The sequence below is a fragment of the Periplaneta americana genome, chromosome 2 (assembly GCF_040183065.1).
Source record: "Periplaneta americana isolate PAMFEO1 chromosome 2, P.americana_PAMFEO1_priV1, whole genome shotgun sequence".
Classification (NCBI taxonomy): Eukaryota; Metazoa; Arthropoda; class Insecta; order Blattodea; family Blattidae; genus Periplaneta; species Periplaneta americana.
The window spans coordinates 90589907-90605263 of NC_091118.1; the positions used below are offsets into that span (position 1 = coordinate 90589907).

The 15357-nt window shown below is 35.9% G+C and overlaps 1 long non-coding RNA gene across 1 annotated transcript in view; it reads right to left on the reverse strand.

Moving 5' to 3' along the window:
* Nucleotides 1-12726, reverse strand: part of LOC138695288 (uncharacterized) — a 64364-nt gene extending 51638 nt beyond the window's left edge. Inside the window, exon 1 of the long non-coding RNA XR_011331117.1 lies at nt 12577-12726. This is a non-coding gene — a long non-coding RNA (uncharacterized lncRNA). The remainder of the gene's footprint in view (nt 1-12576) is intronic.
* Between the last annotated feature and the right edge of the window lie 2631 nt (nt 12727-15357).

The window sequence follows — 15357 nt, forward strand, 5'->3', positions numbered from 1 at the left end:
TACTTATTTTTTATTTGTTAATAATTTCAGTCACTTTGTAAATGTCATATCGCAGTGACAATTGTTGTTGTTGTTATTATTATTATTATTATTATTATTATTATTAATGTCTGCCACTATTGAGTTCATTTTACGACCTTTGATTTTTTAATATTAGTACTGTTTTCAAATTATTCCCATAATCTTGATGAATTCATAAAGTCATCTATGATCACAATTAAGATGGAATATTAAATTGGACATTTAATTGCAATTTTCAATAACGGTATTCGTTTTTCAGTGTACAAAATAATTATCATTATATACAGACGTGTCCTTGGCGGATTCGCCCTTATTTCGTTTACAGGTAAAATACTTTGAACATCGATTATCTCTACAGGTACATTTGGCGGGTTCGTCCTTCTCTTACGGAACGCCTCAAATGAGCGCCTCATAAAAAGGATCTTCCAATAAGAGGGTCCTACTTTTAACATATAACAGCTGCCGTGTTTATGAAGCTATAGCAGTCATATTTTTCCAACGTTACAGTTATTGTTGACAAATAATCATGAAACTTTACACCATTCCACAACGGGTAGAAATGATTAAAATTTATTATTAAAAAAAATCATCCGTTCACCAAGCATTCCGTGCATTCCGTGAAGTGTACAGTGTGTAAGATACCGGGCTATGATAAGGGATTATTTTTGGAAGGTATGTACCTCAGAAATGTCTATTTCAATAAGATGTCGCCACGTGTCGTACTGCTCACGAAAGAGTGGACCTTCTGAGGTAGAAGTACAGAGGCTTCATCATTTCGCGTGGTGGTGATGTTAACTGGCACCCGAGATCATGTGATTTAACGCCGCTGAATTACTTCTTACGGGGTTATGTTAAATAACGAGTTTATACCAACAAGCCAGAAACAGTTAATAACCTAAGGAACAATATCATGTGCGTTATTTGTGTTGAAATTGAGCCTGATTTATGTTTTCTGTTATTGAAAATTGGAAAACCCGTCCGTATACGCGCAACCCAAGGAAGCCGTGGCGGCCATTTAATTGACGTTCTCTTCCATACGTAATGACATTAAGTATGCTTCCAAATAATAGTAATTAAATAAATAAACCTCTTTCGTTTATACAATAATTTTAAAAGTGTGACACTCTTATTGGAAGACCTTTATAATAGAATATAATTATTCACTTACACAAACTAAATTGCAAAGCGATATTTTCTCGGATACTACTTCTCCGAAAAAACAAGCAGCTACTTTATCAACGGGAAATGGAGCGAGTGACGCGTCACTTCTTTAACAGATGTGACAAATATTTGGAACAAGAAGGCATACAATTTCAGCATTCTCTTTCTTGATTTGGATGAATAAGTGGCTTTATCATAACATTGCTATTTGTAGATCTAATATGGTCTGCTAATAAGCAAATTCTTTTCATTCTTTGTTTCATATATTATGTGATTAATAAAATCTTATTTCATTGTAAAGTATACTGACGTGAGGTTAATTATTTCGTCTTCTCTTATATATTCAGCAGCTTATCTGAAGAATTTGATTTCTCCACTTTTCAGTTTTTTTAGTGTACTTTGTCGAGTGCCAAAATTGTGCAATAATAAGAGAAGAACTAGTGTAGCCATTACTTTATAAGTGTCAAACAGGGTGTCCTTACTTACTGTGGTTTAATGATTTTCCAAATATCTAGAAATGTATAGATTTCGTTTGGCGAATATTCATCGCAACCAAGCAATTGAAACAAATTTTATAATTTCTTGGCTTATCACTGATTTTTATATCTTTGGGCTTTTTCACAAAAGGGCCTTACTTTGGAGTTTTCTGGAATATTCTTCAAAGTTGAATTAAATGGTAGTTGTGAGGTGATTTTTAATTCATGTTCTGTCCTTACAAACATTGCTGTATTAAAGATCTATTTCAGCAGTTTAGAATTTGATTTCGATTATCTTTGCCAATCCTTTAGCCTATGTTTAACTAACAGGCATTTCATAAGGACTTGGGATTTCGGGCTACTCGCATGCGGAGAGGACCTGGTTTTATCATGAGCTGAGGAAGGATGGCCCATCTGTCAGCGTCGGATTCACGAATGTCACTCGGGACACCTGTCTGACTTAGACGATTGTCGCATATATAGGGCGTGCAGTGGGTCAAATATGCCTAAGTGTACAGACCGTTCCGGATCCAGCTCTCGTAGAGCCAGCCAACCAACCCTTATTTTCCACAATAATGTATTTTCCTTGTGCAATCAGTGGAATGGTCAATATTTGTTCCGAATCTACGAGCGTGGCTGATTGATATCCATGGTGTCAAGAAGCACAGGCCTCTTAGCTTGTCAGAAACTATTCAGTATGCACAACATTGCATTCGTATTGAATGATGATAATTGATAATTGTTGGGATATCACTGGGGAACCTGAGTACCTTGGGGAACTCCCTGTGTTGCCTGGACCATATGCTTACCCACACAAATTATAAGTTCAAGGTGAATCCGGATTTGAACTCGGGCCCAACCCAGTGCTCTAGCACTGAGCCACCGTGGCTTTTTCTGTACGTATTGTTGTAAATAAATGTATTTTATTAATACTTTTTCGCTAATGTCATACTTTGTATCAAGATGTTAAAATGAGTCTGAGTTTATTAAGCCTATTAATAAATACTCTTATGCAGACGTTTAACTGTCTGATCCCGACACAATGAATAGCTCGTTTATAAGTCGTGTGTAAATTCCTTACTAATAATCACTACATACGTCGTGTTTAACAGTACAACTGTTACACATCTACGTCATAGTTTCGTCATTACTTCATTACGAAAGGTAATAAAATAACTGAGGTTCTCTATTGTATCCGATAATCCTCGCTACTGTGCCGCGCTAAGTATCGATAGGACAACTGGGCTGATCGATTACCACGCTATATTTTGGTCAAAGAGTACAGCTACAGAAATATTATTCTAATTATGCTGTGTTCTTTGGTTTGTTCTTCTGTGGTTACAAAGCAACCATAATCATAAAATGACAATCGATACGAACAGCTGTTAGAGGGGCGGCCATTTTTTTCTGTACATACAACGTTTAAACAAGGAGTTTATTGTATAGCAGTGGCGTATACTGGTTTAAGGGTCTGGGCTACCACTGACCATATTATTACACAAAATATATTTTAAAAACCCTATAATAAAATTCCTTACCTATTTATATGTGAATTCCAGACGTCTTGATTGGGACGAAAATACTTTGATGACTTCGTCATTGAAATTACAGTTGGGCCGCTTGCGAAGTTTCTGTAGAAATGACTTTTCAATTGACATCAGTGCCAAGCCGGATAAACGTTCTTGTGTATGAGTTGATCTATAGTAGGATTTTATTCTCTTCAACGAAGAAAATGTTCTTTCTACCGATGTTGACGCAGCTGGTATTGTCACAATTAATGTTGCCAGGAATAACTTGGTTCAGCTGGTTTTCATATATGGCAGATAATATTTCATGGATAGGTTTGTTCGAAAAATCAAAGACTTCTGCTGAATATATTACACTTAATTCATTTTTCAAACGTACTTGATCAAAGTGACTGTTACAGGACTGAAATAATTTGTTTAGTGCCTCATTCGGGAAGTTTTCTCTATAAGCAGAAAATTTTTGAGAATCTAGAAGATGTGTGAACTGAAGCTTTCCATAATCAGAAAATCTGTCAGTAATTTCCATGTGCATACGATCTAGTATGCTGTAGTACAGCTGCCTGTATTTCAATTCATCATCTCCTTTTCTTCGCTTTAATGGTGGTTCCATTGTATTGTCTGAAGAATTTTCATTTTCCATATTACTCCATATGGACGGAAACCCACTACGTCTGAACTCGGATATAGTATGTTTTAACTTTGATACCTCTTGCAAGCAGTATGCTATGTCTAGACTTTTTGTCTGAAGAATGTTGTAGAGCACATCTGTATGTGCGAACACTCTAGCATAGACTTCAAGAAGAAATATATTCTGAAACTGTGTGAAAAAATACAAATATCCTTGAGCCTGCACAATTACATCATCATCCCAGTTTTCTTCAGAGTCATTACAAATGATATTTTCAAAGAAAGTAGTCAGTTGTTCTCTGTATTACTTTACTGTATTTACAAGCCGAGATGTAAAATTCCATCTAGTTGGTGCTACTTTTGGGAGTTTCTTTTTCATAAATTCCTTGAGTTTTTCTGATCTTTTAGGAGATGAGAAAAATGCAGCTAAACCCGACAGTGTTTTGAAAAAAATGCGGCATTCTGGAATGGATAAAGTAGTTTGTTGCAAAACTAAATTGAGAACATGGCTGTAACAATGGACAAACAGTGCTTGAGGATACTTTTCTTGAACTTTTGTTTTTAAGCCATTAATATTTCCCGCTATAACTGAAGCACCATCGTTTGTCTGTGCAATTAACTTATTGCCGACATTGTATTCTGCTATAACACCTTCCACATGCTGAAACAAAGCAGCAGCAGTTTTGCCCGAACTGACATTTGTGAATCCTATAAACCGTTCTTGAACATTGGCAGTACTGTCGACGTATCTTAAAACAGTGGACAATTGACTCTGATTAGAGCAGTCACTTGTTTCATCAACAACAATGGCCACAAAAGGTGCTTCTTCTATTTCAGATTTTATGTTCTTTATCATAACCCCACTTATAGCAAATATTAAGTCATTCTGAATTGCGGGAGAAGTACCACGGAATACTGTTGAACTCTCAAGATGATTGGCCAGTAAATGGTCAAATTCACTTAAGGAACTTAAATATTCAATATAATTTCCTCTATTGTCTGATTCCACACTCTCATTATGACCCCGTAAAGCCAATTCTTGTTTTCCTAGAAAGCAGACTGCGTTAATAAGACGCAGTAAAATCTCCCGATTTTTTTTTTCACAATAGCATTGTGTTGGTTGATGTGTAGAACTTTTTGCTTATCTAGCTGTAAATCAATTCTTGTCTTCCCAAAGTTTGCAAAGTTCATGCTACTATAAATATGAACTTTTGATTTGTCGTGTTTTAGGACTGCCGTTCGAAGGGAGTTCATATTACAAAACCCCTCTCTTGACCACACATTAGTTTCGTGGCTAAATAACAAACATGGCCAGCAAAATAGTTTAGACAGTTTAGAACTACCACACAACCAATTCCACTTACCATATGATGTTGAAGTGAAATGGCGTATGTACTCACGCTGTTTTTCTTTTACGTCCATGGACAAATTTAACTCAGGAGTTGGTCTTCCCATTTTCACAATTTCAACTTTCTCGTTGTATGTACGACGGTTAAAAGGCACTTTTAATAAACCTTCTATTACACAGTCATTTTCAACACAAACCTCTCCAGAAACTTGTTCTGCCATATTTTTCACAATATCACTTAATTTGGAAATTAGAAACTTAATAATTCACAATTAATATAACTCTTAGACACTCGAATAAGTCACAAATTTAAAATACTGCACTGCAAGAACACAATTACATTAATGAGCTAGCGTACTAAGCATATTGTTGCTTCGCGCCTTCCAAGAAACCGATCACGAGAGCGGCAACTCACCTACCTACAGTGCACGATGGAAACAGGTGGGAGCGGGGGGACGGGGAGTTGTGCGACGTGAGCGGAACGGTCACAAGCTATCCTTCGTAGCAGCGGTTTCTCCAGTGATGCCGCCTTGACAACTTGTTTCTTTCGAGAGCAGAGAGCGCATATAAATCTAACAATTACTTTAATTTTAATTACTGTGGTAAAACTAATACGGTAATACAAAATTATTACATTATGTTATATTATAAACTTTTTCTTTTGTAATTTCCTTGGGCTACCGCCGGTAGCCCCGGTAGTCCGCAAAATACGCCCCTGTTGTATAGTGTATATAATTACTGCAGAGCAATTGAAGGGTTCAGAGCATAGTGGGCCAAGCTCGATTTACTAAAAACGGAGAAAGCAAGCATTAAAGTTAAGTGAATACCATAGTTTAATGAAGATTGACTTATAATTTAGTTTGAATGTGTATACTTTATTGCAATTATAAAAATTACAATTAAATCCAATTTCATAATAAAATTTCAACTAATAATCCAATAATAAATATAAATGTAATTCTACTTGCTATATGTTTCCATTGAATTATGGTGACTATTTCCTTATATCACGTCATTCCATTTTCGACTAATGAAATTTTGAATTCCAACCAATCACAGTCACACTTTACGATAATGTTTTTAGCTAGATTTATCGCTATCAATTTATCGCGTGGTCGTTCTTTTGTTTAGTCACTGTCGCCAACTGTTTCCCCGTAAATTGATGATCTTGAAGACATTAAGATACAACTACACGGTTAAACTTTTCTTTCAACTTTAAAGCAATGAATGCAAGATTGATATTTAATATTAATTGATATATTTACGCAGTGAAGACGACGTTCAAAACGGCGCACCATGTAGACACAAAATCTTCATGCATCTTAATTGAACGTACATTTTAAAATTGATTCTTTCAATATTCTTCCCAGATTGCACGCATACGCGATTAGAATATTGAACTGTGTAGATGCAGCTTCAGTTCCGTTATACACTACAGCGAGAATGCGTTTGTCGAACTATAAAAAATGCTTTCGTGTAGCAATGATTGTAACGGTCGAAATAAGGCACAGCTGACATTGGTCCTGGTCCCACAGGTAACTTAACCTATAATTAATAGAAAGTCAAATGTTCAAATTTATGTAACATCATCGCACAAAGTCGTTGCATAGTAATAATAAGGTCTTTGATCAAACTGCCTTCCGTATGGCGTAATAAAATTCGTTTTTTAATTAGGCCTATCTATACAGAGATGACTTCAATGTGTAGCAACATGTCTCGCTGTGAAAATATAAGCATTGGTATATAGCTGTCCCCACTGTTACTGTTAAATTAATTTATGATTTCAACAGATAATGAAAATGTATTTGTGTTATAATAATAAGAGAAAAGGGCAGTACATGTAATTAACATTGTTAAACCTGTATTTCACTTTTCGCAATTGGGATTACTGAATAACATCGAATTTCTTTATTGCAGTAATCGATATTCATCTACGAGTATTTCAACTTCACAATGTCTGAATAGGTTAAGTATTCGTTTATACAATTATTAACATTTCGTGATCGAATTTTAGGGATATATTATTTACATTTTTATTTTATCCACGAAATAGTCTTAATAAATGTCACTCGAGGTCTGAGATTACTGCAGATAACTTCATTTTAACCCTTGTTTTCTACAATTTTAGTAAATGTTGCTTGGCCCACTATGGTTCTGAACTCTTCAATTCCCATGTATAGTTACAGGCTGTTTATACATCCATTGCTTATACTTGGTTTATTAGTAACGTCTGAGCTCTGCATAAGTCTCGTATAAAACTATATGTACACTGTTTATTAGTAAGACCGTTAATGTTTTTCTTTTTCATGTATAAAATTAAGTGTAACCTTTCCTACGGAATTTAATTTTTTGCATCTTAAAATAAATCATCACCATTGCATCGTAACTGATGACGACAATTACTGGTGTCATATAAATTTTCGGAATGTGATAGAAAACGTCACTCGTTAATTTTTAATTCTATAAATTGCAGAAAGCAGTGAAAATTTACACGTCTGATATTAGACAAAATAATAATAACCGGCTGCCATACGCAAAGTCCCTTCCGGAAAACTACGGTTGTTTCCTTGAGAGCTTAGGTTTACAAGGGAACGAATTTCTTATACACAACTCTGCTCTGTTTTTCCTTTGTTTTGTTTGTTTGGTGCTTTTCCTGGCCGTTTATAGACCATATGTTGCAATAAGTATTTTATGACAAAGATAATTCAAGGGAAAAATTAAGTACAAAATAAACATTCTTTCGCAAGTCGTGTGATCCAGGCGTAGTCCGTAGTGAATTTAGACAAATTCACGCTACAGGAGAGCGGTCATTTTTTCTGTCGAAAGCTGTACAACTTTAAATTTTTGTTTTACTAAAATATATGCTATACGAAATACATAGCTTTCATTTTGATCTCGATGACTTTTGACTTAAAACACATTTCCTTTGAACTCAAACGAAGAAGAAAAAGGAAGTGATTATGTTGTATGTAAATGAATACAAAGTAGATATATTGGCAACACTGAAGGCTTCTTTTCGCTTGGTGTCATTGTCCTGGGCTTGATATATTTCGTACGACGCGAGATGTAATTATTGCAGGTGAAATAGTGCCAGGCCGTCAGAATGCAACCAATGCGGTCCATGTTTGCAGGGAGATAAGTTACTGTTATTGGTTGGTGTAGTGACATCCTCTTTGCCACTCCCTGCAGCACTACTCGTAATTCGCTGAACGAGTGTACTCTGGATACAAACAGCAACGAGTGTTATGAATTTTTTCAGGGGTAAACAAAGGAGGACATCATACAGTTCATTTAGCATTTAAATCTGACTCGGTTAATTTGCGACATCGTTGCTGCAAACTATTTGTTTGTTTATAACACTGGTCTGCCTGCATTTTGTTGTTTTGGAAATAACACTAGCCAACAAATTTTAACTTTTTGTCTGCCACAGAAGTAAAATCAGCTGATTTTTTACTAAACCACCCTGCTTATTACGAAAATCGCAACGAAAAATCTGTTACAAGTAACATTTTTGTGTGACAGAAGCGGAAGTATTTTAATATAAAAAAGGGTTTTGCGCTTTTCAAAATACGTAATTACAACAGTTAAAAGAAATAAATTCCTAAGGTACAAAATGTATACACAAAATACACTGACGTTGCACAGAAAAATAATAACGCTGCATAAAAATAATTACAATAAGAAAAAGTAGCATTATATACTTTTCCCCTTAAAAATAGGCTTTTATTTTATTAATTTAAATCTGAATCAGATGAACTATAATTTTTTAAGGTTAATAAATTAGATTTCAAGGTATATGTGGAACAATTAGACGGAGCTTAGGAAAAAGAACAACGAAAGAAACACAGTTAAAACTCTACAAAACAGTAGCCCTTCCAGTACTACTTTACGGAGCAGAGACTTGGACCTTAACAGAAAGAGACAAAAGACGACTAGAAGCCTCAGAAATGAAATTCCTAAGATCAGTGGCGGGATATTCTTTATTACAACACAAGAGGAATGAAGATATCAGAAAAGAATTAGGGATAGAGGGAATAACACAAAAGTTAACAAATCACAGAAATAGGTGGATGGAACATCTAGAAAGGATGGAGGATCATCGAATCCCCAAGAAAGCTTTCCAGTATGCTCCAAGAGGAAGGAGAAATGTTGGTCGTCCTAGTTTTCGTTGGAGAGAACAATTCTAATGGGGACGGAACGGGCCTACCGGCTCAACCCGTGATGTTGATGATGATGAAATTAAATTTCTTGAAATGGGTACAGAAAGGTGTTTAAGACATTGCAAACTTGTGATATAAATAAATAAAATAAAATTGATTAAAATCTCAAACCAAATAATTTAGGAGCCCTACATGAATTAAATAACCATAAACAGACTTCAAGCTAGATTTTTTTAAAATATATTTCGTTACTTACAGCTATTTTTTCCTCTTGCAGTTTGCGTCACTTTCTCTGAACAAAAACCAACAGTAGTCCCCCATCATACTAGAATCCCACCTTCCTTGATATCGTTGTTCCATCCTGTGTATATCTTGAGGGAATCTTTCCCCTTGTTCATCGCTTATAGCTCCTAAGTTCTCTGGGAAAAAGTTTAAATGCAGTATTTCGATAACTAATTCAACCGTTTTTCATTAATTGATGCATTCATTCCTCCATTCTGTCCTGTCTTGTGCCAGTCTTCTCCGTCTCCTATCTTCATGGGTATTCCTCTTCGTCATTCTAGTTCCAAACAGTGGTTTTAGAGAAAAATAGTTAACAAAATTGCGGCCGCATCTGAGGTGCATTAGATTGTCCTCATGTTTAACTGGAACAATTTGTGAACTCTCTAAATAATGACGCCTTTCTATTAAATTTACGTTATTAACCTATGAAAAAAATTAAGGCTGTATGGGCCTATTCAATTGTCCAGAAATTCGAAAATTGATGATATGCAGGCAGTTCAAGAATATTATGAGTGAAAATCTAAAGAAGAGCTGAAATACGTTCCGAAGAGTCGTTTTTTATCTCCTTGGAAGTAAAAAAAGACCCAAATTATTATGTTAAAATAGTAAAAGTGTTGTTACAAAATTTTAAACAAATTTCTTGCAACATTACTGTCAAAGTATATTTCCTTCATTCCAATCCAAATTATTTTTCTGATAATTTAGAAGATTTTAATGAGAAACAAGGTGAAAGATTTGACCAAGATATCAAAAAATGAAAATGAGGCGTCAAGGGAAGTGGAGTGGCAACATAGTGGCTGCTTGCTGAATATTGCAAAGGGACTGCTTTGAACAACATTCAATAAGTCAAAAAGGAGGAAATTTTATGAAATATAGAGGTAACTTAAGGTTATGAATAATATGACTGTTAATTATTATTAGCAAATTGTAGTCCAATTTTTTCTCTCAAAATGCTTGTTGAAAATAATTTTCATGACTTTTACAAAGTTACAACTTCATTAACTAGATGGTTCTTAATTTATTAGTATTTATTCACATTTTTATGATTTGTATGAAAACTGACGTATTCAAAGAAATTGGAAATTATTCTCTAATTCAACACGAAAAACCCGTTAAGAATGACATATCAGATGCAAAACAATAAAAAAATTTCAAAATGCAGACCACTGTAATTAACGCGCCAAGCGCGAAGTTCTGTTTATTTATTAATCTGCATTAATTCAGAATAGGCCTATAGAAGAGTCTATTTAGATATCAGTTTGTGATCTCTGATGTGGACAACCAACATTATTAGTTTTCAAGAAAACTTGTTTCAGAATTATGCTGTTATTCATTCTGTTTAAGTTATTTCACTACAATTTCATCATTGTGTCATGTATTCTTTTGTTTTATATCGTTGCATATAAGTATAAGTATAATGTATTCAGTAAACTTCATATGAAACAACGAGTCAAAGTCAGGATAGGAGAAGAAATGTCAGAAGGAAGTGAAATAGGGAGAGGAGTACGACAAGGATGCCCTTTATATGGCGTTATTAGCAGAAGAGGTGACGATACTAAGGAATATGCTACTGGAGCTAAATGTTAGCTGTGAGCAGTATGGAATAAAGATAAATGTCAACAAGACGAAGACCATGGTCATAGGAAGAAAAGTAAAAATATAAACTTGGGGTGTACTATAAGCAGTAACATGAGCTGCTGCCAAGAAGTCAAAAGGAGAATAAGAACTGGACTATTTATATTCGTTAGAGACGAGTGATAATATGATCATCAATATTAATATCTAAACACCCCGAAAGTAGAATATCTCATTTGTCTGTGAAATAGTAAGGGGTATATGGGAAATGTCTTAAATGTAGGTCCTGAAGCTTTCACTACGTGACAACTTGAGAAACGTGCTGACACATTTGGGCTGTTACTACGCACTACTCTATCAATCTCAAAGCAAACATTATTTCGAACATAGGTTATGAGGCAAGAAGAAACAATATGTGTCTTGTTGGAATGTTATTTTACATTATTTTACTGATTCAATGTAAACATAGAGGAAAGTATTCTTTTTTGGAATATCATAACTCAATATTATGCCGACCTCAACGCGGAAAAAAATTCACTTTTTCCTAAGAAACCAGAAAAATATACATCGTTTTTAGGAATGTCATTGAACAGCACTCTACCGACCACAGAGCGGGAAATATTTTCATTATTTTTCTGTGAATCAATACGGAATGAAGTGTCGATTTTATATATAATTGCATAATATTGCACCAATCTCAACGCAGAGACATTGAAAATATCTTTACTCGTATTTCTATGCTCAAGAAACCACTAACTTTCGTTTCTTGCTTACATTTACTCAAGTATATTATTTTGTTCGTATAGGTTTAAAAATCAAGGCAAAAAACATGTTTAATGCCAATAAAATGTTTGATACAGATAGGGAACGCGAATTATTTTAATGTGATTGCTGATATTTGGACTGTGTTTTCCTATACATGGTGGCCCATTTAACTCTTTCACCTCCGATAGCGTGTGAAATATTTCAGATATACACAAACCGACAATAAAATTACAAGTTAAATTACATCGAATGGGACATCTGATACACGTAATGTATTTCTTGTACATGAAATAATTTTCAAGGTAATTGAGTCAACTTTATATATTTAAATGGGATCCAACTCTATTTTGTATTGTAAATGATGCATTAGCTTTGTCTAATAACAACTGGCTACTTTACTGACTGCTTGAATGTCATAGTTGGTTCCCATTTAAAAAAGTAAAGTTGACTCTAATATCCTGAAAATTATGTCATGTACAAAAAATACATTACTGTATCAAATGTCCCCTTCGATGTAATTTAACTTGTAATTGTCGGTTTGTGTATATCTGAAATATTTCACACGCTGTCAGAGGTGAAAGAGTTAAGTGGGCCACTCTGTATATATCTCTGTAAGAAAAATAATATTTCGAGACCCATGTTCACATTGAGGCCGTCGCCCTGTCTCGTCGTCTGCGTCGCGATGATTTCTGCCTCTTGTTTAGCTCCGGCTGCCAGTTCCACTTCTGTTGGAGCAGGTGACTCGAGGTGGCGAAATTTGTGTTGTTGTTGTTGTTCCTGCTCCTGTTCCTCGAATCAACTGCAATAGATCTGAGTTCTCAGGTTGCCAAGGGAACGGTTGGGACGAGGAATTCGGAAGACCGTGGCGTAACGTGTGAAATGATGTGATTAACACGTGTATGAGTTTGTATCCACAGCCCCAACGGGACGTTTATTCTCAATTATATGATGCTATTTAACGTAGCTGAACACGTATCCAAGAGTGTTAATTTCACTTGTAATATCAATTGACAAATTTACGGTGAGCGTAGCTAGACGGGTAATAATTATGGTCGTACTCGGCGAATTATCGAAGATGCTAATATTGAAAGTTACTTGTATGATTCAAGAACAATATTAATACTATCTCGAGGGAGGCTACTATGATTATTCGGGTATATTCCCGAACTTAATAACATTGATCCTTCTTCCAAATAAAATTCTGAGTTCGTTTTTTTATTGGGTTATTTTACGACGCTGTATCAACATCTAGGTTATTTAGCGTCTGAATGATATGAAGGTGATAATGCCGGTGAAATGAGTCCGGGGTCCAGCACCGAAAGTTACCCAGCATTTGCTCGTATTGGGTTGAGGGAAAACCCCGGAAAAAACCTCAACCAGGTAACTTGCCCCGACCGGGATTCGAACCCGGGCCACCTGGTTTCGTGGCCAGACGCGCTGACCGTTACTCCACAGGTGTGGACTCTGAGTTCGTACTTGATATTGTACGGAGCCTGTAGGTTCTCTAAATACACAAATTATATGACGTTATAATTAGCTTGTATTCTATCTCCCCGTATGAACTATTCACCGTTCCAGTTAGAATATCGCACGCGTATGTATACTGTTCTCCAACCAGGAGATCAACCGTGAAAGGAATGTGCTTACAATTGCCTCATCTATTGGCACGAAGTAGATAAATAATATTACCGTTATAACGCCAGTTTAAAAACCATGCGCTCTCCTGCATATGTTATTTCCTGTATGAAGACATTAAAAGACCAGGAGATTAACTGTGATCTAATTTTGTAACTAGGGTAGTATCAATATGCCTGTATCAATGTTATGGTTTGTGCTGTGAGGGCTAGCCAATAGAGATAAGTGTACCCACGTATGTGACCTTATGACATCAACATTCATTCACAGCATTACCTCCCTTCGTCTCATCCGGCGGAGACTTTCTCGTGGTTGGAGCACAGTATCTTCCTACCACCGAATGAATAACCCGAGTGATGTATTCACTCACCGACGACTGTTCCAAGATTGCTTCTACACCCCACTGACGACTTTCCGAGATTGACTCTACACTCCGCCGAAGACTTTTCGAGAATGCTGTATTCACCCGCCGATGATTTTCGGAGACTGACGCTACACACGTCTAGCAGCCCTCAATATAACAAAATCACCCACGCTATCTCTAGATCACTTGATCTGTCTATAGGCTACCATTGGCTTACAAGAGCCCTACGTCACCTAGACGCTTACTCCAAAAAATATACGTTGTAGTGACGCTACAACTCTACTAATGGCTTTTCTATAAATTCTAAGAACTATGAAATTCCCCCGCTCTCACAAAGACAGACGCATCGTACTCTACGGACGCTGCCGGAATGTTACTAGAGGACACTTCAGCTCAAAAGACGATTTCATGCTTGATTACATTGGCTTCACACGTCTGCCTATAACAATGGCTTCACACTTAACTCCTTTGTCCCATGTCCTCGTAGCGCTGCTACTATGCTAAAACTAACGCTCTGAGTTTAACTTAACACATTCTCAATCTAACAAGGAGAGGACACGCTCTGTATATCACCGAATGGAATAAGATTGTACAAAGTACAAGACGTACTGTTTAAAGCCATACCTGGTATGGGTGGCCAATGACCCCTCGTTTTGGAAATATTGGCTATTGTTTGTGACATACTTCATTAGAAGCATTAGACTGAATAATTTCGAGGGAAAAATTATTCATATCAACTTTACAGGGAGTTATACTTGGAAGCTTGGTTTGCATAATACACGTCACTGTTCGTTAACAGAAAACCACAATTTAAGTCACACAGAGTTAGTGTGCACTCAACGTTGGTTGCTTGACGGTTGTCAGCCCACTTTGAGGTCTGTGGATAAAGAGGGAAAAATTGGATCGGTGTCTGGTAGAGTTCCCGGGTAGCTCAGCTGGTAGGGAGTTGGTACGTTAAACAAAAGGTCCCGAGTTCGATGCCCGGCCCCGGAACAGTTTTTCCCTCGAAACTATTCAAATCAACTTTACAGGGAGTTATACCTGGAAGCTTGGTTTGCAGCATTAGACTGTGTAACAGCGTAGCCCATATGGTTGGATGTTGAGTTGTTATCCAGGCAACCTCAGTTCGAATCTTAGCTGGTCCTATATTTTTTTCTTTTAATAATGATTAATATTGTGATCACAGTTATCTATTTACATACCTATATCATATTTCTCAATGTATTGAATGCTTCATCAGGTTTTAAACAAATTACTAATTAACTAACATTGTATATTAAAGGATAAACATTGAAATACTGCTCACGTAGGAAGGTAAGATGTGTCACTGGTGTCTGTTCTATTTCTGTAGCAGATATTCCATTTCATTTTGTACCCGATTCATTATGATGTCATAAAAACACACAAAACATACATA